The 24,241-nt window shown below is 41.3% G+C and overlaps 1 protein-coding gene across 2 annotated transcripts in view; it reads left to right on the top strand.

Annotated features, from left to right (window-relative positions):
• Positions 1-23,107, top strand: part of GTF2I (general transcription factor IIi) — a 456,346-nt gene extending 433,239 nt beyond the window's left edge. For both annotated transcript variants that reach the window (XM_053707479.1, XM_053707477.1), the window contains one exon: positions 22,439-23,107. The gene's annotated coding sequence lies outside the window, so the exon portion shown is untranslated. The remainder of the gene's footprint in view (positions 1-22,438) is intronic.
• The last annotated feature ends 1,134 nt before the right edge of the window (positions 23,108-24,241 follow it).

The raw sequence follows: 24,241 nt of genomic DNA, 5'->3' as shown, positions 1-24,241 counted from the left end.
TCTATGGTCTCGGGAAGAGTCTCTTCTCCCGATAAACATCCTGGAACTGAGAGCGATATTCAATGCTCTCCGGGCTTGGCCTCAACTAGCGGCCGGATTCATAAGATTCCAGTCAGACAACATGACGACTGTAGCTTACATCAACCATCAGGGAGGAACAAAGAGTTCCTTGGCGATGAGAGAAGTATCCAAGATCATCAAATGGGCGGAGGATCACTCCTGCCATCTATCTGCAATTCACATTCCAGGAGTAGACAACTGGGAGGCGGATTATCTGAGTCGTCAGACTTTCCATCCGGGGGAGTGGGAACTCCACCCGGAGGTTTTTGCCAAGTTGACTCAATTATGGGACATTCCAGACATGGATCTGATGGCGTCTCGTCAGAACTTGCTACGGGTCCAGATCCAGGGATCCCAAGGCGACTCTAGTGGATGCATTAGTGACGCCTTGGTTGTTCAACCTAGCTTATGCATTTCCACCGTTCCCTCTCCTTCCCAGGCTTGTAGCCAGGATCAAACAGGAGAAGGCCTCAGTGATTCTGATAGCTCCTGCGTGGCCACGCAGGACTTGGTATGCAGACCTGGTGAATATGTCATCGGCTCCACCATGGAAGCTACCTTTGAGACAGGATCTTCTAGTGCAAGGTCCATTCGAACATCCAAATCTAGTTTCTCTCCAGCTGACTGCTTGGAAATTGAACGCTTGATTTTATCCAAGCGCGGGTTTTCAGATTCAGTGATAGATACTCTGGTCCAAGCCAGAAAACCTGTGACTAGAAGGATTTACCATAAAATATGGAAAGGATATATCTGTTGGTGTTAATCCAAGGGATTCTCATGGATTAATATTCCCAGAATCCTCTCCTTTCTAACAAGAAGGTTTGGATAAGGGATTGTCAGCGAGTTCTCTAAAAGGACAGAGATCTGCTTTATCTGTCTTGTTACACAGACGACTGGCAGCTGTGCCAGATGTACAAGCTTTTGTACAGGCTTTGGTCAGAATCAAACCTGTTTACAGACCTTTGACTCCTCCCTGGAGTCTAAATTTAGTTTTTTCAGTTCTTCAAGGGGTTCCATTTGAACCCTTACATTCCATAAATATCAAGTTACTATCTTGGAAAGTTCTGTTTTTGGTTGCTATTTCTTCTGCTAGAAGAGTTTCTGAACTATCTGCTTTGCAGTGTGATCCACCCTATCAGGTGTTCCATTCAGATAAGGTTGTTTTGTGTACCAAGCCTGGTTTTCTTCCAAAAGTTGTTTCCAACAAGAATATTAACCAGGAAATAGTTGTCCCTTCTTTGTGTCCGAATCCAGTTTCAAAGAAGGAACATTTGTTACACCATTTAGATGTAGTCCGTGCTTTAAAGTTCTATTTAGAAGCAACAAAGGATTTCAGACAAAACTTCTTTTTTGTTTGTCGTTTATTCTGGTAAGAGGAGAGGACAAAAAGCTACTGCTACCTCTCTTTCTTTCTGGCTGAAAAGCATTATCCGATTGGCTTATGAGACTGCCGGACGGCAGCCTCCTGAACGAATCACAGCTCACTCTACTAGGGCTGTGGCTTCCACATGGGCCTTCAAGAACGAGGCTTCTGTTGATCAGATATGTGAGGCAGCAACTTGGTCTTCTCTGCACTCTTTTGCCAAATTCTACAAATTTGATACTTTTTGCTTCTTCTGAGGCTATTTTTGGGAGAAAGGTTTTGCAAGCCGTGGTGCCTTCTGTTTAGGTAACCTGATTTGCTCCCTCCCTTCATCCGTGTCCTAAAGCTTTGGTATTGGTTCCCACAAGTAATGGATGACGCCGTGGACCGGACACACCAATGTTGGAGAAAACAGAATTTATGCTTACCTGATAAATTACTTTCTCCAACGGTGTGTCCGGTCCACGGCCCGCCCTGGTTTTTTAATCAGGTTTGAAAAATTTCTCTCTCTATACACTACAGTCACCACGGCACCCTATAGTTTCTCCTTTTTTTCTCCTAACCGTCGGTCGAATGACTGGGGGGGCGGAGCCTGGGAGGGACTATATGGACAGCTCTTGCTGTGTGCTCTCCTTGCCTTTCCCTGTGGGGGAGGAGAATATCCCACAAGTAATGGATGACGCCGTGGACCGGACACACCGTTGGAGAAAGTAATTTATCAGGTAAGCATAAATTCTGTTATTATCGGTAAAAAAACAAATTAAGGTAAGAACATAACTTGTTCATATATGAAAATACATGATAATTTCCAGAATATCAATAATAATCAAACCTTTTAAACACAGATTTTAAATAGCCACGTAAGTATTTTTAACGGTCATATGTATTCTTGACAGATCTTGAATATAAATCTCACATATCTAGTTCAGATAGTGACAAACATATATAACATTTCAATATGGTATATCATATGATCCAAATAATTTTGAAAATGCGTCCATCAAAATGAGATAAAGTTAGCTATCTTGGGCATAAGAGAAATGGACATAAAGAGAAGAAACAAATAGACATGTGAAAGGAGGGGGAAAGAAAGGGAAAGGTAGGGGAGCGGAGCCAATAGAAAAAAAAGAAAAACCAGAAGGAAGCTGGGCTAATGAAGAAATGGAATAGGACTAACTGTTATTTCTCCAACATAGGTGTGTCCGGTCCACGGCGTCATCCTTACTTGTGGGATATTCTCTTCCCCAACAGGAAATGGCAAAAGCTGGTCACATGATCCCTCCTAGGCTCCGCCTTCCCCTGTCATTCTCTTTGCCGTTGTACAGGCAACATCTCCACGGAGATGGCTTAGAGTTTTTTGGTGTTTAACTGTAGTTTTTATTCTTCAATCAAGAGTTTGTTATTTTAAAATAGTGCTGGTATGTACTATTTACTCTGAAACAGAAAAGTGATGAAGATTTCTGTTTGTAAGAGGAAAATGATTTTAGCAACCGTTACTAAAATCGATGGCTGTTTCCACACAGGACTGTTGAGAGGAATTAACTTCAGTTGGGGGAAACAGTGAGCAGACTTTTGCTGCTTGAGGTATGACACATTTCTAACAAGACTATGTAATGCTGGAAGCTGTCATTTTCCCTATGGGATCCGGTAAGCCATTTTTATTACATAAGAATAAAGGGCTTCACAAGGGCTTTTAAGACTCGTAGACATTTTCTGGGCTAAAACGATTGATATATAAGCATTTTTAATATTTCATAGCTTTGAGGAATTATTTTATTCTTGGGAATTATGTAAAATAACCGGCAGGCACTGTAGTGGACACCTTGTTCTCTAGGGGCTTTCCCTAATCATAGGCAGAGCCTCATTTTCGCGCCTCTATTGCGCAGTTGTTTTTGAGAAGCATGACATGCAGATGCATGTGTGAGGAGCTCAGATACATAGAAAAGGCTTTCTGAAGGCGTCATTTGGTATCGTATTCCCCTTTGGGCTTGGTTGGGTCTCAGCAAAGCAGATACCAGGGACTGTATAGGGGTTAAACATAAAAACGGCTCCGGTTCCGTTATTTTAAGAGTTAAAGCTTCCAAATTTGGTGTGCAATACTTTTAAGGCTTTAAGACACTGTGGTGAAATTTTGGTGAATTTTGAACAATTCCTTCATACTTTTTCACATTTGCAGTAATAAAGTGTGTTCAGTTTAAAATTTAAAGTGACAGTAACGGTTTTATTTTAAAACGTTTTTTGTACTTTGTTATCAAGTTTATGCCTGTTTAACATGTCTGAACTACCAGATAGACTGTGTTCTGTATGTGGGGAAGCCAAGGTTCCTTCTCATTTAAATAGATGTGATTTATGTGACACAAAATTTAGAGAAAATGATGCCCAAGATGATTCCTCAAGTGAGGGGAGTAAGCATGGTACTGCATCATCCCCTCCTTCGTCTACGCCAGTCTTGCCCACACAGGAGGCCCCTAGTACATCTAGTGCGCCAATACTCCTTACTATGCAACAATTAACGGCTGTAATGGATAATTCTATCAAAAACATTTTAGCCAAAATGCCCACTTATCAGCGAAAGCGCGACTGCTCTGTTTTAGAAACGGAAGAGCATGAGGACGCTGATGATATTGGTTCTGAAGTGCCCCTACACCAGTCTGAGGGGGCCAGGGAGGTTTTGTCTGAGGGAGAAATTTCAGATTCAGGGAAAATTTCTCAACAAGCTGAACCTGATGTGATTACATTCAAATTTAAATTGGAACATCTCCGCGCTCTGCTTAAGGAGGTGTTATCTACTCTGGATGATTGTGAGAATTTGGTCATTCCAGAGAAATTATGTAAGATGGACAAGTTCCTAGAGGTCCCGGGGCCCCCCGAAGCTTTTCCTATACCCAAGCGGGTGGCGGATATTGTAAACAAAGAATGGGAAAGGCCCGGCATACCTTTCGTCCCTCCCCCTATATTTAAGAAATTGTTTCCTATGGTCGACCCCAGAAAGGACTTATGGCAGACAGTCCCCAAGGTCGAGGGGGCGGTTTCTACTCTAAACAAACGCACCACTATACCCATAGAAGATAGTTGTGCTTTCAAAGATCCTATGGATAAAAAATTAGAGGGTTTGCTTAAAAAGATGTTTGTTCAGCAAGGATACCTTCTACAACCAATTTCATGCATTGTTCCTGTCACTACAGCAGCGTGTTTCTGGTTCGATGAACTAGAAAAGGCGCTCAATAAAGATTCTTCTTATGAGGAGATTTTGGACAGAATTCATGCTCTCAAATTGGCTAACTCTTTCACCTTAGACGCCACTTTGCAATTGGCTAGATTAGCGGCGAAAAATTCTGGGTTTGCTATTGTGGCGCGCAGAGCGCTTTGGCTAAAATCTTGGTCAGCGGATGCGTCTTCCAAGAACAAATTGCTTAACATTCCTTTCAAGGGGAAAACGCTGTTTGGCCCTGACTTGAAAGAGATTATTTCTGATATCACTGGGGGTAAGGGCCACGCCTTTCCTCAGGATAGGTCTTTCAAGGCTAAAAATAAACCAAATTTTCGTCCCTTTCGCAGAAACGGACCAGCCCCAAGTGCTACATCCTCTAAGCAAGAGGGTAATACTTCTCAAGCCAAGCCAGCCTGGAGGCCAATGCAAGGCTGGAACAAAGGTAAGCAGGCCAAGAAACCTGCCACTGCTACCAAGACAGCATGAGATGTTGGCCCCCGATCCGGGACCGGATCTGGTGGGGGGCAGACTCTCTCTCTTCGCTCAGGCTTGGGCAAGAGATGTTCTGGATCCTTGGGCGCTGGAAATAGTCTCCCAAGGTTATCTTCTGGAATTCAAGGGGCTTCCCCCAAGGGGGAGGTTCCACAGGTCTCAATTGTCTTCAGACCACATAAAAAGACAGGCATTCTTACATTGTGTAGAAGACCTGTTAAAAATGGGAGTGATTCATCCTGTTCCATTAGGAGAACAAGGGATGGGGTTCTACTCCAATCTGTTCATAGTTCCCAAAAAAGAGGGAACATTCAGACCAATCTTAGATCTCAAGATCCTAAACAAGTTTCTCAAGGTTCCATCGTTCAAAATGGAAACCATTCGAACAATTCTTCCTTCCATCCAGGAAGGTCAATTCATGACCACGGTGGATTTAAAGGATGCGTATCTACATATTCCTATCCACAAGGAACATCATCGGTTCCTAAGGTTCGCCTTTCTGGACAAGCATTACCAGTTTGTGGCACTTCCGTTCGGATTAGCCACTGCTCCAAGAATTTTCACAAAGGTACTGGGGTCCCTTCTAGCGGTGCTAAGACCAAGGGGCATTGCAGTAGTACTTTACTTGGACGACATTCTGATTCAAGCGTCGTCCCTTCCACAAGCAAAGGCTCACACGGGCATCGTCCTGGCCTTTCTCAGATCTCACGGGTGGAAAGTGAACGTAGAAAAAAGTTCTCTATCTCCGTCAACAAGAGTTCCCTTCTTGGGAACAATAATAGACTCCTTAGAAATGAGGATTTTTCTGACAGAGGCCAGAAAATCAAAACTTCTAAACTCTTGTCAAGTACTTCATTCTGTTCCTCTTCCTTCCATAGCGCAGTGCATGGAAGTAATAGGTTTGATGGTCGCGGCAATGGACATAGTTCCTTTTGCGCGAATTCATCTGAGACCATTACAACTGTGCATGCTCAGTCAGTGGAATGGGGATTATACAGACTTGTCTCCGACGATACAAGTAGATCAGAGGACCAGAGATTCACTCCGTTGGTGGCTGTCCCTGGTCAACCTGTCACAGGGGATGAGCTTCCGCAGACCAGAGTGGGTCATTGTCACGACCGACGCCAGTCTGGTGGGCTGGGGCGCGGTCTGGGGACTCCTGAAAGCTCAGGGTCTTTGGTCTCGGGAAGAATCTCTTCTCCCGATAAATATTCTGGAACTAAGAGCGATATTCAATGCTCTCAAGGCTTGGCCTCAGCTAGCAAAGGCCAAATTCATACGGTTTCAATCGGACAACATGACGACTGTTGCGTACATCAACCATCAGGGGGGAACAAGGAGTTCCCTGGCGATGGAAGAAGTGACCAAAATCATTCAATGGGCGGAGACTCACTCCTGCCACTTGTCTGCAATCCACATCCCAGGAGTGGAAAATTGGGAAGCGGATTTTCTGAGTCGTCAGTCATTTCATCCGGGGGAGTGGGAACTCCATCCGGAAATCTTTGCCCAAATTACTCAGTTGTGGGGCATTCCAGACATGGATCTGATGGCCTCTCGTCAGAACTTCAAGGTTCCTTGCTACGGGTCCAGATCCAGGGATCCCAAGGCGACTCTAGTAGATGCACTAGTAGCACCTTGGACCTTCAAACTAGCGTATGTGTTCCCACCGTTTCCTCTCATCCCCAGGCTGGTAGCCAGGATCAATCAGGAGAGGGCATCGGTGATCTTGATAGCTCCTGCGTGGCCACGCAGGACTTGGTATGCAGACCTGGTGAATATGTCATCGGCTCCACCATGGAAGCTACCTTTGAGACGGGACCTTCTTGTTCAAGGTCCGTTCGAACATCCGAATCTGGTCTCACTCCAACTGACTGCTTGGAGATTGAACGCTTGATTTTATCAAAGCGAGGGTTCTCAGATTCTGTCATTGATACTCTTGTTCAGGCCAGAAAGCCTGTAACTAGAAAAATCTACTATAAAATATGGAAAAGATATATCTGTTGGTGTGAATCTAAAGGATTCCCTTGGGACAAGATAAAAATTCCTAAGATTCTATCCTTTCTTCAAGAAGGTTTGGAGAAAGGATTATCTGCAAGTTCTTTGAAGGGACAGATTTCTGCTTTGTCTGTGTTACTTCACAAAAAGCTGGCAGCTGTGCCAGATGTTCAAGCTTTTGTTCAGGCTCTGGTTAGAATCAAGCCTGTTTACAAACCTTTGACTCCTCCTTGGAGTCTCAATTTAGTTCTTTCAGTTCTTCAGGGGGTTCCGTTTGAACCCTTACATTCCGTTGATATTAAGTTATTATCTTGGAAAGTTTTGTTTTTGGTTGCAATTTCTTCTGCTAGAAGAGTTTCAGAGTTATCTGCTCTGCAGTGTTCTCCTCCTTATCTGGTGTTCCATGCAGATAAGGTGGTTTTGCGTACTAAACCTGGTTTTCTTCCGAAAGTTGTTTCTAACAAAAACATTAACCAGGAGATAGTCGTGCCTTCTTTGTGTCCGAATCCAGTTTCAAAGAAGGAACGTTTGTTGCACAATTTGGATGTAGTTCGTGCTCTAAAATTCTATTTAGATGCTACAAAGGATTTTAGACAAACATCTTCCTTGTTTGTCGTTTATTCTGGTAAAAGGAGAGGTCAAAAAGCAACTTCTACCTCTCTCTCTTTTTGGCTTAAAAGCATCATCAGATTGACTTACGAGACTGCCGGACGGCAGCCTCCTGAAAGAATCACAGCTCATTCCACTAGGGCCGTGGCTTCCACATGGGCCTTCAAGAACGAGGCTTCTGTTGATCAGATATGTAAGGCAGCGACTTGGTCTTCACTGCACACTTTTACTAAATTTTACAAATTTGATACTTTTGCTTCTTCTGAGGCTATTTTTGGGAGAAAGGTTTTGCAAGCCGTGGTGCCTTCCATCTAGGTGACCTGATTTGCTCCCTCCCTTCATCCGTGTCCTAAAGCTTTGGTATTGGTTCCCACAAGTAAGGATGACGCCGTGGACCGGACACACCTATGTTGGAGAAAACAGAATTTATATTTACCTGATAAATTACTTTCTCCAACGGTGTGTCCGGTCCACGGCCCGCCCTGGTTTTTTAATCAGGTCTGATAATTTATTTTCTTTAACTACAGTCACCACAGTATCATATGATTTCTCCTATGCAAATATTCCTCCTTTACGTCGGTCGAATGACTGGGAAAGGCGGAGCCTAGGAGGGATCATGTGACCAGCTTTGCTGGGCTCTTTGCCATTTCCTGTTGGGGAAGAGAATATCCCACAAGTAAGGATGACGCCGTGGACCGGACACACCGTTGGAGAAAGTAATTTATCAGGTAAACATAAATTCTGTTATCTCCCCTCAGGGGTTATTGCCACCACTGGGCGAAGCCGGAAAAAGGATATGGGATATGACCCACTCTCTTTCAAGAGTGGGAAATGATGAGGGGAGATATCTGTAAATAGGAGGAAAACTAGAGTGGAGAATATATATGAGCAGGGGTTATGGAATCATATAAGGAGCTGTATCTCTGACTTAGTGTCATCATTAAAACTAATGTATTTGTTGGGGTAAATATTCTTGACTATAAAATGGGATAGGCTACTTTGCTGAAACACGCTAAGGGGTGTAGTCTCTACCAGTAGACAGAGTTGAAGAACTTGACTAGCTATGTAGGTCAGACATAAAGCAAGTGGCTAAGACATATAGAAACATACAATGCACAAGATACAGTATAATATTTCCAATGACATACATAATACAAAGAGTCACTGTGTCCATGAACCGCTCCAATGAGAATTCTAGTGTTTGTACAAACCCAAAGCACAACAGAATATAGATAAGGAGCAGAAAAGGATACACCCTTATATCTAACCTTGCAAGTTACTACCTAACAGCAGCGTGTATTTTTGTCTCAGAACATATAAATAGTTACGGGGAAATAACGGTGTATATATTCAGCATTCTAGCAGTGACCCAGGAGCATGGGCCCTATACGCCAGGGCCAAGAGCAAAATGTGTGGCTCCCTAGTCTATAGTATAAAAGGAAGACCAGCATATAAAGAATACAGGACTGAGAAATACATATATAAAATAGAACATTACATCTTATGTCTAAGGACTCCTATATTAGTGTGCGCTAAACTGGTAATGAATCTTAGTAATAAACTACTAGGGCCTAAGATATTACCCAGCAGACTGTCTTAGGTAGTATATATATACATGGAAACAGGCAAAGTGCAGGATGAACAGATGTCATGTCTCTGAAGATATTTAATCCTTTTATGGGTACTTTCCCCTGCAAGCAAGGATTGGGGTCTAGCTGTGTCCACGTCAATCTCTTTAGTAAGAGTAGTGGTGGCTTTTAGCAGTTAAAAGGTGGCAAAGTAGTCTTTGCTTTGCTTTTAACACTTTGCTACCCCTTTACAAAAAGCCAGAGTTGGTTACTCTGTTCTTTATTTTCCTACAGGTCCATGACAGGGAGTGATGTACCTGCCACATCTAAGGAGCAGCATCTGTCCTGCAGGATCTAAGGTAAGTGCCTTTGCCTTCTAGATACTGAAGGACAGCAGCACTTTTTTTTTCCATTTTTGGGACAAGTTATCCTTTTTTAGTTAAAGATATGTTTTTTGGACAGATAATTTGTATTATGTGCATTTAATGAGACATAAGGTTAACAGTAAGAGACTTGAGGACTTTTCTCTTGGCTGAGGGGTTATAGCTTTATTGTTGGATGTATTACTTTGCATGGGACAGTTTTCAGAGAGTTTGCTTAACGGTTTTAATTTTAAGATGTTTTCTCTCTATTTTGTGTGCTTTCAGTGGCGTAGTTGTATTTCTTTCCCCCTCATTTGACGCCCGCACTTCTGCTATATCGGAACTGAGCTCAGTGAGTCTGTAGTGCGTAGGAGTTGCACCGCATCTCAAAAATCAATGTCGGATCCTTGTTTTTATCTTGTGGATCGGAGAAGATCAGTCTATATCGTCAGTTGAGTCTGCCTTCTTCTTACTAGTGGGCTGTTTTTCTCCTGTACGGTAGGAGCCTCAGGCGATCTGAGGTGGTTTATTAGGGGTTATTTATTTTTTATATTTTAATAACATTTTCAACTTTATATTTTTATTACTTTGAAATTATTTTATTTTTCAATAATTTAATTTATTTTTGGGATCTGCTTTTTGTTACTGTGACTACGGTAATGGATTCAGAATTAGATCAGTCCATGTCTGTGGACAAATGCTTACTATGTTTAGAGGCTCAAATTGTCCTGCCAATGCAATTTTGTTCCTCATGCTCACTGTAAAATTTAAAGACAAGTTACTCTCTTCTGAGCCAAGTGTCTCCCAGGATAATGCTGTGCGTGACATGCCTCAGCTTTCTCCTCAAACGTCCCAAGCCTTAATTGTTTCTCATACTGTACCTTCTGTGTCCTCTCAACCTCCTGGAGGTGTTTATTTACCTGGGGATTTTGCCGCTCAGATTACCTCTGCAGTAACAGTGGCTTAGTCAGCTTTCCCTTCTTCGGATAAGCGTAAGACAAAATCTAATTATTTTTCCGCTAGTAAGGCTTCTGACCCCTCTAAATCTGCGCTGGCCAACCTTTCTCAATTGTCTGATGAGGAAAATACTTCATTAGCTTCTGAAGGTGAAATTTCAGACTGACTCCTTTGCGGTGAAATCTTCAGAATCCCAAGAGGTTAATTTTAGATTTAAGCTTGAACATCTTCGGTTACTTCTGAAGGAGGTTCTAGCTACTTTGGACAACTCTGAACCTTCAGTTGCTGCCAACTCTAAACTGTCTTTCAGCTGGATAGAGTTTATGATTCTCCTTCTTCTGATGATGTTTTTCCTGTTCCTATAAAAATTTCAGAAGTTATAGCTCAGGAATGGGATAAGCTAGGGGTCCCGTTTTCCCCTTCCCCTGTTTTTAAAAAGATGTTTCCTGTTGCTGACTCTATTCGAGACTCATGGCGCACCATTCCTAAGGTAAAAGGTGCTATTTCTACGCTAGCTAAGAGAACTACCATTCCTATTGAGGAGAGTTGTTCTTTTAAGGATCCTATGGATAAAAAGTTGGAGGCTTATTTTTAAAAAAATATATGTGTCCATCAGAGTTTACAGTGGCAACCTGCGGAAGTATTGCAGCGAAAGCAGCATCTTATTGGTGTGATGCCCTGTCTGATCTGATTTCAGAAGAGACTACAGTAGAGGAGATCCAAGACAGGATCTTAAACTGGCCTAAACCTTTATCTGTGATGCCAACATGCAGGTAATTAGACTGGGATCTAAGATACCTAGCTTCACTGTTTTAGCTCACAGAGCTCTGTGGTTAAAATCTTGGTCAGCTGATGTTTCTTCAAAGGCCAAGCTTTTGGCTTTGCCCTATAAGGGTAAAACTTTCTTTGGACCTAATCTGGTGGAGATCATTTCAGAGATTACGGGTGGAAAAGGATATTTTCTACCTCAGGACAAGAAGAATAGACCTAAGGGTTGTCAGACTTCTAATTTTCGTTCCTTTTGGAATTTTAAGGGACAGAAGTCCTCCTCTTTCTCTTCCAACCCAGGTCCTCTTGGAAATCCAGCCAGCCCTGGAATAAGGGAAAACAAAACAAGAAGCCTTCCACTTACTCTAAATCAGCATGAAGGGTCTGCCACGATCCAATTTTGGATCAGGTGGGGGGGGGGGGGGGCAGGCTTTCTCTTTTCCAAAAGGCTTGGATATGCAATGTCCCAGATCCATGGGCTGTAGACATATTATCTCAGGGTTACAAAATAGGATTCAAGTCTCCCCCTCCAAGAGGTAGATTTCTCCTATCAAGACTATCCTCAAACCAGGTAAAGAGGGAGGCCTTCTTAAATTGCGTAAAGGACTTATCCTCCCTGGGAGTTATCGTACCAGTCCCTCTAGAGCAGAGCTTTCCAAACTTTTCATGTTGGTGACACACTTTTTAGACCTACATCATTTTGCGACACAGTACATCAGTTGTACTAGCAAACAGGAGGTTAAACTAACTTGTTTGAGATACGAACACATACATAAATTATATAATAATGAAATGTATTTGCAAGTTACAGTATGTATGTGCAAGAATTAAAAAAACGTTTAAAAACACCAATAGCTACTTACTACTTTAATGGAATGTATGAGGTTGATGGGATGAACACAGTTTCTGAATATTTGGTGGAATATTAGATAAAGATACTTGCATTTCATCATCAAGCATTTTTAAGCTTCCACCTCCTATCCATATATCAAGAGCAGGAGCACAATGCACTACTGGGAGCTAGCTGCAAAATACCCCCCACTTTGACTTCTAACTTCAGCTCAGCGTTTAAGCTGCCGCCCTCACTGACTACACTTGCAGTCATGAGCCGATTGAGGAGACTACACGTGCAGTCAGGAGCCAATGTGCTGCCAAAGCCATCAATGGGAATAGTTTCAATTCCCACTGAGCTGTGCCAATAGATTAAGATGATCTGTGACCCACTAGGTATCAATCACGTGTCAACCATGTGATATACGTAGCAGTCAGGCGGAAACAAAAAAAAAAAATTAAAAAAAATTGCTGAAGCAGGGACACACCTACACACTGCCGCCAACATGACACAACACACAGTTTGGAAAGCACTTTTCTAGAGGAACAGGGCCTAGGATTCTATTCAAATCTATCTATGGTTCCAAAAAAGGAGGAAACTTTTTGACCAATCCTAGATCTCAAGTACCTCAACAAATTCCTCGGGGTTCCGTCCTTCTATTCGTTCCATTCTTCCATTGGTTCAGGAAGGTTAGTTCATGATGACCATAGACCTGAAGGACACGTACTTACATGTTCCCATTCACAGGGATCATTACCAGTTCCTAAGGTTTGCCTTTCTGGACAAGCATTTCCAGTTTATTGCTCTTCCTTTTGGTCTTGCCACAGCTCCCAGAGTATTCTTAATGGTTCTGGCAGCTCTTTTGGCAGCGATCAGATCCCAGGGAATTGCGGTGGCTCCTTATCTAGACGACATCCTGGTTCAGGTGTCATCTTTGCAACTAGCAAAATCTCATAAAGAGATGTTGTTGTCTTTTCTACGTTCCCACGGGTGGAAAGTGAATCTGGAAAAAGAGTTCTCTAGTTCCATCTACAAGATTGATTTCTCTAGGGATAATCATAGATTCTCTGTCCATGATGATTTTTTTGACAGATGTCAGAAAATCCAAACTTCTGGCTTCTTGCCATTCCCTCCAGTCTGCCTTTCGTCCATCAGTGGCTCAATGCATGGAGGTTATTGGAACAAAGATCATTCAGATTTATCACAGAGGATAAATCTGGACCCCCTATCAAGAGACTCTTTCGTGGTGTATTTCCCAGGAAAATCTATCTCGGGGAACTTGTTTCCTGAGACCATCCTGGGTAATTGTGACTACGGACGCCAGCCTGTCAGGCTGCGGAGCCGTTTGGGGTTCTTTGAAGGCTCAGGGTCTGTGGTCTCGGGAAGAGTCCTCTCTTCCCATAAACATCTTGGAGTTGAGAGCAATCTTCAATGCCTTAACAGGTTGGTCTTAATTATCTCTAGTCCGGTTTATCAGATTCCAGTCAGACAACATCACCTCAGTGGCTGACATCAACCACCAGAGAGGGACTTGGAGTTCCTTGGCCATGAAGGAGGTAACTCGCATTCTGCAGTGGGCGGAAGCTCACGATTGTCTGCTATCTGCCATCCACATCCAGGAGTGGACAATTGGGAGGCGGTTTTTCTGAGCAGATAGACTTTTCATCCCGGGAGAGTGGGCTCTCCATCCGGAGGTGTTCTCCAGGATAACCCTCAGGTGGGGGGTTCTGGAATTGGATCTGATGGCGTCTCGTCAGAACGCCAAGCTTCCAAAGTACGGTTCAAGGTCAAGGGATCCTCAGGCCGCCCTGATAGATGCTCTGGCGGTTCTTGGGATTTCAGGCTTATTTGTTTCCTCCGTTTGCTCTCCTTCCTCATGTAATTGCTTGTATCAAACAGGAGAGAGCGTCTGTGATCCTAATAGCTACTGCCTGGCCTTGCAGAATCTGGTTTGCAGATCTGGTAAAGATGTCATCTTTTCCTCCTTGGAAGTTACCTCTGAGGAAGGACTTTCTCATTCAGGGTCCATTCCTCCATCCAAATCTAGATTCTCTGAAGCTGACTGCTTGGAGATTGAACGCCTTGTCCTGTCTAGACGCGGTTTTTCGGAGGCAGTCAATGATACAATGCTTCAGGCTCGTAAACCTGTTACTCGTAAATTTACCATAAGGTATGGTGTAAATACCTTTTTTGGTGTGAAGCTAAAGGTTTTTCTTGGAGTCGGGTGAGGATTCAACAAATTTTATCTTTTCTTCAGGATGGCCTGGAGAACGATTTGTCAGTCAGTACTCTGAAAGGTTAGATTTCTGCTCTGTCTATCCTTTTGCACAAACGTGTGGCAAAGTCGCCAGATGTTCAAGCTTTTGTTCAGGCCCTGGTCAGAATCAGGCCTGTGCTTAAACCTGTTGCACCTCCTTGGAACCTTAACCTAGGTCTTAGAGTTTTGCAGCAGGCTCCGTTTGAGCCGATGCATGTTGTTGATATAAAGTTGTTATCTTGGAAGGTTTTGTTTCTCCTTGCTAATTCTTCCGCTCGCAGAGTTTCTAAACTTTCAGCTCTGCAATGTGATTCCCCGTACCTTATCTTTCATGCAGATAATCCGGTCCTTCGTACTAAATTTAATTTTCTCTCTGAAGTGGTGTCGGATCGAAACATTAATCAGGAAATTGTAGTTTCTTCTTTTTGTCCTAATCCTTCTTCTCATAAGGAACATCTTTTGCATAACTTGGATGTTTTGTATGCTCTAAAGTTTTACCTTCATTCTACTACAGATTTTAGGAAATCTTCTGCCCTTTTTGTTGTTTACCCTGGAAAGCGTAAAGGTCAGAAGTTCTCTTCTACTACTCTTTCCCTCTGGTTAAGAAGTATGATTCGTTTGGCTTATGAGAATGCTGGACAGCAGCCTCCTGAGAGAATTACAGCTCATTCTACTAGGGCTGTCTCCTCTTCTTGGGCTTTCAAAAATAAAGCTTCTGTGGAACAGATTTGCAAGGCGGCAACATGGTCCTCTTTGCATACTTTTTCGAAATTCTACAAATTTGATACTTTTGCCTCGGCTGAGGCTTCTTTTGGGAGAAAGGTTCTTCAAGCGGTGGTGCCTTCTGTTTAGGTCCTCCTGCCCTTTTTCTCCCTCCCTGTTCATTCTGTGTCCTCTAGCTTGGGTATTAGTTCCCACTAGTAATTGGAATGACGTTGTGGACTCTCCATGTCTTAGGAAAGAAAACAAAACTTATGCTTACCCTCTTTTTAATTATAATTCGGCAGTTTTTTTGAGTAAACCTCAGGCACCTTTTTTACCCTTGTGTTTCCACTTTTTTCATTTTCCTTTGGCTGAATGACTGGGGGTTATGGGAAAGGGAAGTTACACTTAACAGCTTTGCTGGGGTGCTCTTTGCCTCCTCTTGCTGGCCAGGAGTTGAATATCCCACTGGAATGACAATGTGGACTCTCCATGTCTGGAAAGAAAGAAATTTATCAGGTAAGAATAAATGTTGTTATTTCTCTCTCCTTTAATGTCTTTGTGATTTGAAATATGATTTTGCCTCTTGTATACCCACCTATACTGAACATTTCAGTACTTAACTACTGGTTATAGAACAAATATGTAAACAAAAAGGTTTAGATGAAATCATGCTTCCAGTAGGAGTATGACAGAGAGGATATAAAATGTTAGTTTTCCATTGTTCTTGGTAAGTACTGGTCTTCGAGTAAATAGTGAGAAATAAGATAAGGAGGACATAAGACAGTTAAGAAAGGGCCTGCTCTCCTTATAAGCTCAGTCCATTTTATTGAATTGTGTTTTTAATTTGCAGAAGCTGCTATTTTATATACACCAATAAACCTAAAAGAACATTTCCTATTTTAAACTATGCAATTGTTTTATCAAGTCATTGGAAAAAGATTAACCCCTTGAGTGTAAACGACAGCTCTGAGCCGTCGCAGAGTTTCCCACTCTGGTGCTAACGACGGCTCAGAGCCGTCGCTAGCACTCTCCCACATTGAGGGAAATCTGGGGGCTCCCACCCGCTCCTACCCCAGCGATCGGGCCTGCATAGTGACAGGCATCGCCGGGGCTTCACGTTTTGCGCGGTGACTTCACGCGCAATGACGTGATGACGTCACCTTGCAACTTTATTAACCATTGACAATACAAAGTATAGGGGGGGGCATGCTGCTTAAACGCCTGTATCTCAGGCATCTAAGCAGCTACAGACCCCCAAGGCCCACCATTGGAAAGGTAATCGCATAACCTTTCCAGTGGTGTAAGTCTTGGGGATCTGAAAAAATATATATAAAAGTTCAAAAAAAAAACTTCAATTACCTTAGCACCCAGGTGGGAAAGTGCTTAGCACTCAAAGGGTTAAGGAAAATCCAATTTTAGAGTACACTGTCCCTTTAAATGGTCAAAGCTGTATTGATCTCTATACGAAAATTATACATTAAAGGGACATTAAACACTTTGAGATGGTAATATAAAATGATAAATTGTATATAATAAAACAACTCTGCAATATACTTTCATTATTTATTTTTTCCTCTTTGCCTGTATTTCCATTCTGAAATTGTGAGCTTTTCAGTTCCTGTTAGAAATGGAAGTTCAGAACACTGTTAAATCCAGCACAACCATTGGCTGCACACTCTAGTGAAATATTTATAACTGACCTTAATTGGCCACAGTAGAGAAGGTTACAACATGGCAGCTCCCAGTGTTTTATAGACACTAAAACTTTACACTTATTTTGTCACTTTTTAAGCAACTAATGAAACTTTAAAAAATACATCTACATGTTAGTCATGGACTAATCTTTTCTTTGAATGCATCATTCTATCTAGCATGTATTTACGGCTAGATTTAGAGTTTGGCGTTAGCCGTCAAAACCAGCGTTAGAGGCTCCTAACGCTGGTTTTGGGCTACCGCTGGTATTTAGAGTCTTGTAGGTAAGGGTCTAACGCTCACTTTGCAGCCGCGACTTTTCCATACCGCAGATCCCTCTACGCCATTTGTGTATCCTATCTTTTCAATGGGATCTTTCTAACGCCGGTATTTAGAGTCTTGGTTGAAGTGAGCGTTAGAAATCTAACGACAAGACTCCAGCCGCAGCAAAAAGCCAGGAGTTAAGAGCTTTCTGGGCTAACGCCGGTTCAAAAAGCTCTTAACTACTGTGCTCTAAAGTACACTAACACCCATAAACTACCTATGTACCCCTAAACCGAGGTCCCCCCACATCGCCGCCACTCTAATCAATTGTTTTAACCCCTAATCTGCCGACCGCACACCACCGCCACCTATGTTATCCCTATGTACCCCTAATCTGCTGCCCCTAACACCGCCGACCCCTATATTATATTTATTAACCCCTAATCTGCCGCCCCCAACGTCGCTGCTACCTTACCTACAATTATTAACCCCTAATCTGCCGACCGGACCTCACCGCTACTATAATAAAGTTATTAACCCCTAATCCGCCTCACTCCCGCCTCAATAACCCTATAATACATAGTATTAACCCCTAATCTGCCCTCCCTAACATCGCCGACACCTAACTTCAAGTATTAACCCCCAATCTGCTGACCGGACCTCACCGCTACTATAATAAATTTATTAACCCCTAAAGCCAAGTCTAACCCTAACACTAACACCCCCCTATGTTAAATATAATTTAAATCTAACAAAATAAATTAACTCTTATTAAATAAATTATTCCTATTTAAAGCTAAATACTTACCTGTAAAATAAACCCTAATATAGCTACAATATAAATTATAATTATATTGTAGCTATTTTAGGATTTATATTTATTTTACAGGCAACTTTGTATTTATTTTAACCAGGTACAATAGCTATTAAATAGTTAATAACTATTTAATAACTACCTAGTTAAAATAATTACAGAATTACTTGTAAAATAAATCCTAACCTAAGTTACAATTAAACCTAACACTACACTATCAATAAATTAATGAAATAAAATACCTACAATTAAACCTAACACTACACTATCAATAAATTAATTACATGAAATACCTACAAATAAATACAATTAAATAAACTAACTAAAGTACAAAAAATAAAAAAAGCTGTTACAAAAAATAAAAAAATTAATTACAAACATAATAAAAATATTACAAATATAAGCCCCACTCTAAGCCCCCTAATAAAATAACAAAGCCCCCCAAAATAAAAAAATGCCCTACCCTATTCTAAAATTAAAATAGAAAATCTCTTTTACCTTACCAGCCCTTAAAAGGTCCTTTTGCGGGGCATGCCCCAAAGAATTCAGCTCTTTTGCCTGTAAAAATAAGCACAATACCCCCCCCCCCAACATTACAACCCACCACCCACATACCCCTAATCTAACCCAAACCCCCCTTAAATAAACCTAACACTAAGCCCCTGAAGATCTTCCTACCTTATCTTCCCCACACCGGGTATCACCGATCCGTCCAGGCTCCGAAATCTTCATCCAAGCCCAAGCGGGGGCTGGAGATCCATCATCCGGCTGAAGTCTTCTATCAAGCGGCAAGAAGAAGTCCAGAAGAGGCTCCAAAGTCTTCATCCTATCTGGGCAGAAGAGGAGATCCGGACCGGCAACCATCTTCATCCAAGCGGCATCTTCTATCTTCATCCGATGACGATCAGCTCCATCTTGAAGACCTCCGGCGCGGATCCATCCTCTTCTTCCGACGTCCTAAGTCCGAATGAAGGTTCCTTTAAATGACGTCATCCAAGATGGCGTCCCTCGAATTCCGATTGGCTGATAGGATTCTATCAGCCAATCGGAATTAAGGTAGGGAAAATCTGATTGGCTTATTGAATCAGCTAATCAGATTGAGCTTGCATTCTATTGGCTGTTCCGATCAACCAATAGAATGCGAGCTCAATCTGATTGGATCAGCCAATCGGATTGAACTTGAATCTGATTGGCTGATTCCATCAGCCAATCAGATTTTTCCTACCTTAATTCCGATTGGCTGATAGAATCAGCCAATCGGAATTCGAGGGACGCCATCTTGGATGACGTCATTTAAAGGAACCTTCATTCGGACTTAGGATGTCCGAAGAAGAGGATGGATCCGCGCCTGAGGTCTTCAAGATGGAGCTGATCGTCATCGGATGAAGATAGAAGATGCCGCTTGGATGAAGATGGTTGCCGGTCCGGATCTCCTCTTCTGCCCGGATAGGATGAAGACTTTGGAGCCTCTTCTGGACTTCTTCTTGCTGCTTGAAAGAAGACTTCAGCCGGATGATGGATCTCCAGCCCCCGCTTGGGCTTGGATGAAGATTTCGGAGCCTGGACGGATCGGTGATACCCGGTGTGGTGAAGATAAGGTAGGAAGATCTTCAGGGGCTTAGTGTTAGGTTTATTTAAGGGGGGTTTGGGTTAGATTAGGGGTATGTGGGTGGTGGGTTGTAATGTTGGGGGGGGGGGTATTGTATGGTTTTTTTTACAGGCAAAAGAGCTGAATTCTTTGGGGCATGCCCCGCAAAAGGCCCTTTTAAGGGCTGGTAAGGTAAAAGAGCTTTTCTATTTTAATTTTAGAATAGGGTAGGGCATTTTTTTATTTTGAGGGGCTTTGTTATTTTATTAGGGGGCTTAGAGTAGGTGTAATTAGCTTAAAATTGTTGTAATATTTTTATTATGTTTGTAATTAATTTTTTTATTTTTTGTAACTTAGCTTTTTTTATTTTTTGTACTTTAGTTAGTTTATTTATTTGTAGGTATTTTATTTAATTAATTTATTGATAGTGTAGTGTTAGATTTAATTGTAGATAATTATAGGTATTTTATTTAATTAATTTATTGATAGTGTAGTGTTAGGTTTAATTGTAACTTAGGTTAGGATTTATTTTACAGGTAATTTGGTAATTATTTTAACTAGGTAGCTATTAAATAGTTATTAACTATTTAATAGCTATTGTACCTGGTTAAAATAAATACAAAGTTGCCTATAAAATAAATATAAATCCTAAAATAGCTACAATATAATTATAATTTATATTGTAGCTATATTAGGGTTTATTTTACAGGTAAGTATTTAGCTTTTAATAGGAATAATTTATTTAATAAGAGTTAATTTATTTAGTTAGATTTAAATTATATTTAACTTAGAGGGGTGTTAGGGTTAGGGTTAGACTTAGCTTTAGGGGTTAATACATTTATTAGAGTAGCGGTGAGGTCCGGTCGGCAGATTAGGGGTTAATACTTGAAGTTAGGTGTCAGCGATGTTAGGGAGGGCAGATTAGGGGTTAATACTATTTATTATAGGGTTAGTGAGGCGGATTAGGGGTTAATACATTTATTATAGTAGCAGTGAGGTCCGGTCGGCAGATTAGGGGTTAATTATTGTAGGTAGGTAGCGGCGACGTTGTGGGGGGCAGATTAGGGGTTAATAAATATAATATAGGGGTCGGCGATGTTGTAGGCAGCAGGTTAGGGGTACATAGGTATAATGTAGGTTGCGGGGGTGTACGGAGCGGCAGATTAGGGGTTAATAAGTGTAAGGTTAGGGGTGTTTAGACTCGGGGTACATGTTAGAGTGTTAGGTGCAGACTTAGAAACTGTTTCCCCATAGGAAACAATGGGGCTGCGTTAAGAGCTGAACGCTGCTTTTTTGCAGGTGTTAGGTTTTTTTTCAGCTCAAACTGCCCCATTGTTTTCTATGGGGGAATCGTGCACGAGCACGTTTTTGAAGCTGGCCGCGTCCGTAAGCACCGCTTTTATTGAGAGTTGCAATGGCGGTGAATATACTATACGCTCCCTTTTTGGAGCCTAACGCAGCCCTTCTGTGAACTCTAAATACTCTAAATACCAGCGGTATTTAAAAGGTGGGGGGGGGGAAGCCAGCGTTAGCTACGCGGGTCGTTACCGACAAAACTCTAAATCTAGCCGTTAGTGTTTTATGTCCCTTTAAGGGCGAGATTATGAGTGGAGAGCAAAATTGTGCTTTTGAGAGAGCAATATTTGCACTTCACTCGTAATACCAGCGCACACAAATTTGTGCTGATATTTCAGGTTCCGTGCAATGCGGACGCAATCTCACGTTCGCATTGCATGAAAGCTTTGCGGTCACGTGTTTCCATATATATATATACCTGCTTTCATTGCTTTACACAATCCTTTTTAGAAGTGAATGTTATCTCTTAGAGTTCTGCAGTTCCTCCCATTCAGGTATAAAAGAGCAATCCATGAAAAAGGGCTGAGCAGGCCCGAAACATAGCTGCTTGCTATTTATCCTGTATCCTATGTCACCATAATAAAGGAACTTTGTATTTAATAAAAAGTGGTGCTGTTACTAGATTGCTCTTTCTATATCTATACCTATAAATAATCTTTTATATATATATATATATATATATATATATATATACACACATATATTACCAAAAAAAACATCATATATGTAGAACCGTGTTTTTAAGAATAAATAGAACATATTCTATGTGAAGAACATAGAATGTGAAATATTCATATTTCATGTCGGGTTGAGAAAATGCTATTAGGCTTGTACCCAAGTAAGGATATTAGTTTTTTTTAATTTAATTTTCACCCTCCATTGAAGTCTATGAATGAATATGTTAACACGGTTGCGATATTTAATCCAGCTTTTTGCGCATTTCAGGTTAGCGTTCATGGAAAACTTTTTACTTTCAACTTGTAACACATGCGCTACTAGATGTGTGCAAAATGCCTCCGTCTAGGAAAGTTAACGCACGAGCGGGAGTGCAACGTACTGCTCCACTCATAGCTGTTTCATAATTTTGAGGTTATTTTAAATGTCCATATTATGTGTTTCCTTCTTATATGTACATATATATAGAATTATACAGGGATATAGTACAATAAGGACACATATAACATGAAATAACCCTACTTTTACAACATAATAATATAAAAATAACTTGAATTAGCTTTCTTGGATGCAAAATAATTTATAGTACCATGATAAAAAAATATTTATAACCCTTAGCATTAAGAACACTTTTATTCATGAATAGCTTAAATGGCTGAATGTCCGTCTGGTTGACATCACAGATCCCACAATGAGAGCAGGAACAGAACGTTACTCTTAAAAAAAAAAAAGAAGAAGCTAAGTTAGAACTCTTATAATTTGGATATTTTCATTTTTGCCTGATGTTTTCATGTCTAGGAAATATTGTTAAAATTTTATATTTGTGCATACGTCTAGATCTGGTTTGTTGTGCTTCATTTCTTTCCTTAGATGGAGACATTGACACTGAGAGGATCCCCAGGAATATGTAATATAGTCGTGCGATAGAAGCAAATTCTATACGGACCATTTTTTTGTACGTTTTAGATAGAAATGTCTACTTTTCTTCTGCAGTTCTATGAATTGGACTATAAAAGATTGTTGAACAGAATGGCAATGTCTGAATAACTATGAAATTATATTTTTTATTTGGAGCCTGAAGAGTCATCATATCTTTATATTCTTATGTTTATTAAGTTTTAATTATTTTGATCTTACAATTTTTCATGGTGCATAATAAATAATAACTTCCTGACCTTCATAACGAAGTTGGAGAGGAGAACTGTATTACTGAACTATACGAGGAACATGCTGCTGAACACGTTCACTTCCTTATTTTGATGGTGGAATAGGTTCTTCTAATTGCTAATTCCTTGGAACCGTTACATGAGTTAGCACACTGCATGTGTTCATCTTTACTCTGAAAGTATTTTTAGTCACAACTTGGAATTATTTGCAGTCATACTCTATATATAACCTTTTATGTAAAAGGTAATCAGATTGGTATGCAGAAATAAAATATCAAGTATTGAAAGTCAAAGTTTTCACCTTTATCATTTGATTAGTACCCTGAAAACTTCTCTTGTACTAAATACAAATAAACTGATTGTTTTTTAAGAATTGTGTGCCTGTCTATGAACCATTGTAAGGATAAAGTGTATCATTGTTTGATTTTGAAGAAAGAACTTTCCCTTAGTCACAGTAAAAATAGCAACTGTTGTGTATGCAGACTCAGGACAAAAATAGAGCAACACTCTTAGGTAGTGGAGGAGATGGTATTACAGATTCTTTTGGGAGAACTTCTGCGCCAAAGTGAGATGAAGATAAAAAGGCATATTTATGTAAAGGCATAATTCCCCTGTACCTAAGAGTGCATGCATTACCTTTGCTTTTTGAAACAAAGGAATGACTATTTTTGCATCAGTCCCTTTTAAATAAATCACAGCTTCCACAGATATAAACACAGATGCCAGGAAGCAACAGCTTCTAAAATGCTTTTCTTCCTAAATGGAAAGAGTCCACAGCTGCATTCATTACTTTTGGGGGAAAAAAACCTGGCCACCAGGAGGAGGCAAAGACACCCCAGCCAAAGGCTTAAATACTCCTCCCACTTCCCTCATCCCCCAGTCATACTTTGCCTTTTGTCCCAGGAGGTTGGCAGAGAAGTGTCAGAAGTTTGTTTTGTCTCTTATGGAGGGTAGTACTCTTCGACATGGGACGGGAGCTTTAAGTAATCAGTCTCTCAGTGAGGGCCTGGATGAAAGTTAGAGTTTCTGCGAAACCATCCCGACTCATATTAACAGCTCCACTAGCAATCGGTGTTGTCTAACTTCGCTTCGCTGCCTGCTTTCTTCTCTCAAGTCCATGGCGGAGGCACTGCTACTATTTGTCATACATGAAGGGCCGTGTTCCTGTTCCACGGCGTAGATTCCTGTAAGATCGTTTCATTTTACTTCAGCAGGGCGTACTGTAACTTTTTGTTTCCCGTAAGGTACTATCTTGCGGGACTTATTAAGTATATTTATAGGGCCTCAGTGAGGCTCCTTTGGTATCTTGGAATCGAGGGTTAATATCTCCTGAGGGGGATTATGCAATAGGGTTTTTTTTAATCATGTTTGCTATGTGATTCAATCTGCTTATGTGTAGTGTTAACTGGTCTCTTGGCTAGAACATAAAGGCCTTTGGAAGTGACGCAACCTTATGGTTGGGGGCGCTTTTTTCAGGGGGTTGGGACAGACGAGTTACCCTATTTCG

Source organism: Bombina bombina, chromosome 3 (assembly GCF_027579735.1).
Source record: "Bombina bombina isolate aBomBom1 chromosome 3, aBomBom1.pri, whole genome shotgun sequence".
Taxonomy (NCBI): domain Eukaryota; kingdom Metazoa; phylum Chordata; class Amphibia; order Anura; family Bombinatoridae; genus Bombina; species Bombina bombina.
The sequence above is the reverse complement of the archived record's forward strand: the minus strand, read 5'-3'. Positions and strand labels throughout refer to the sequence as shown.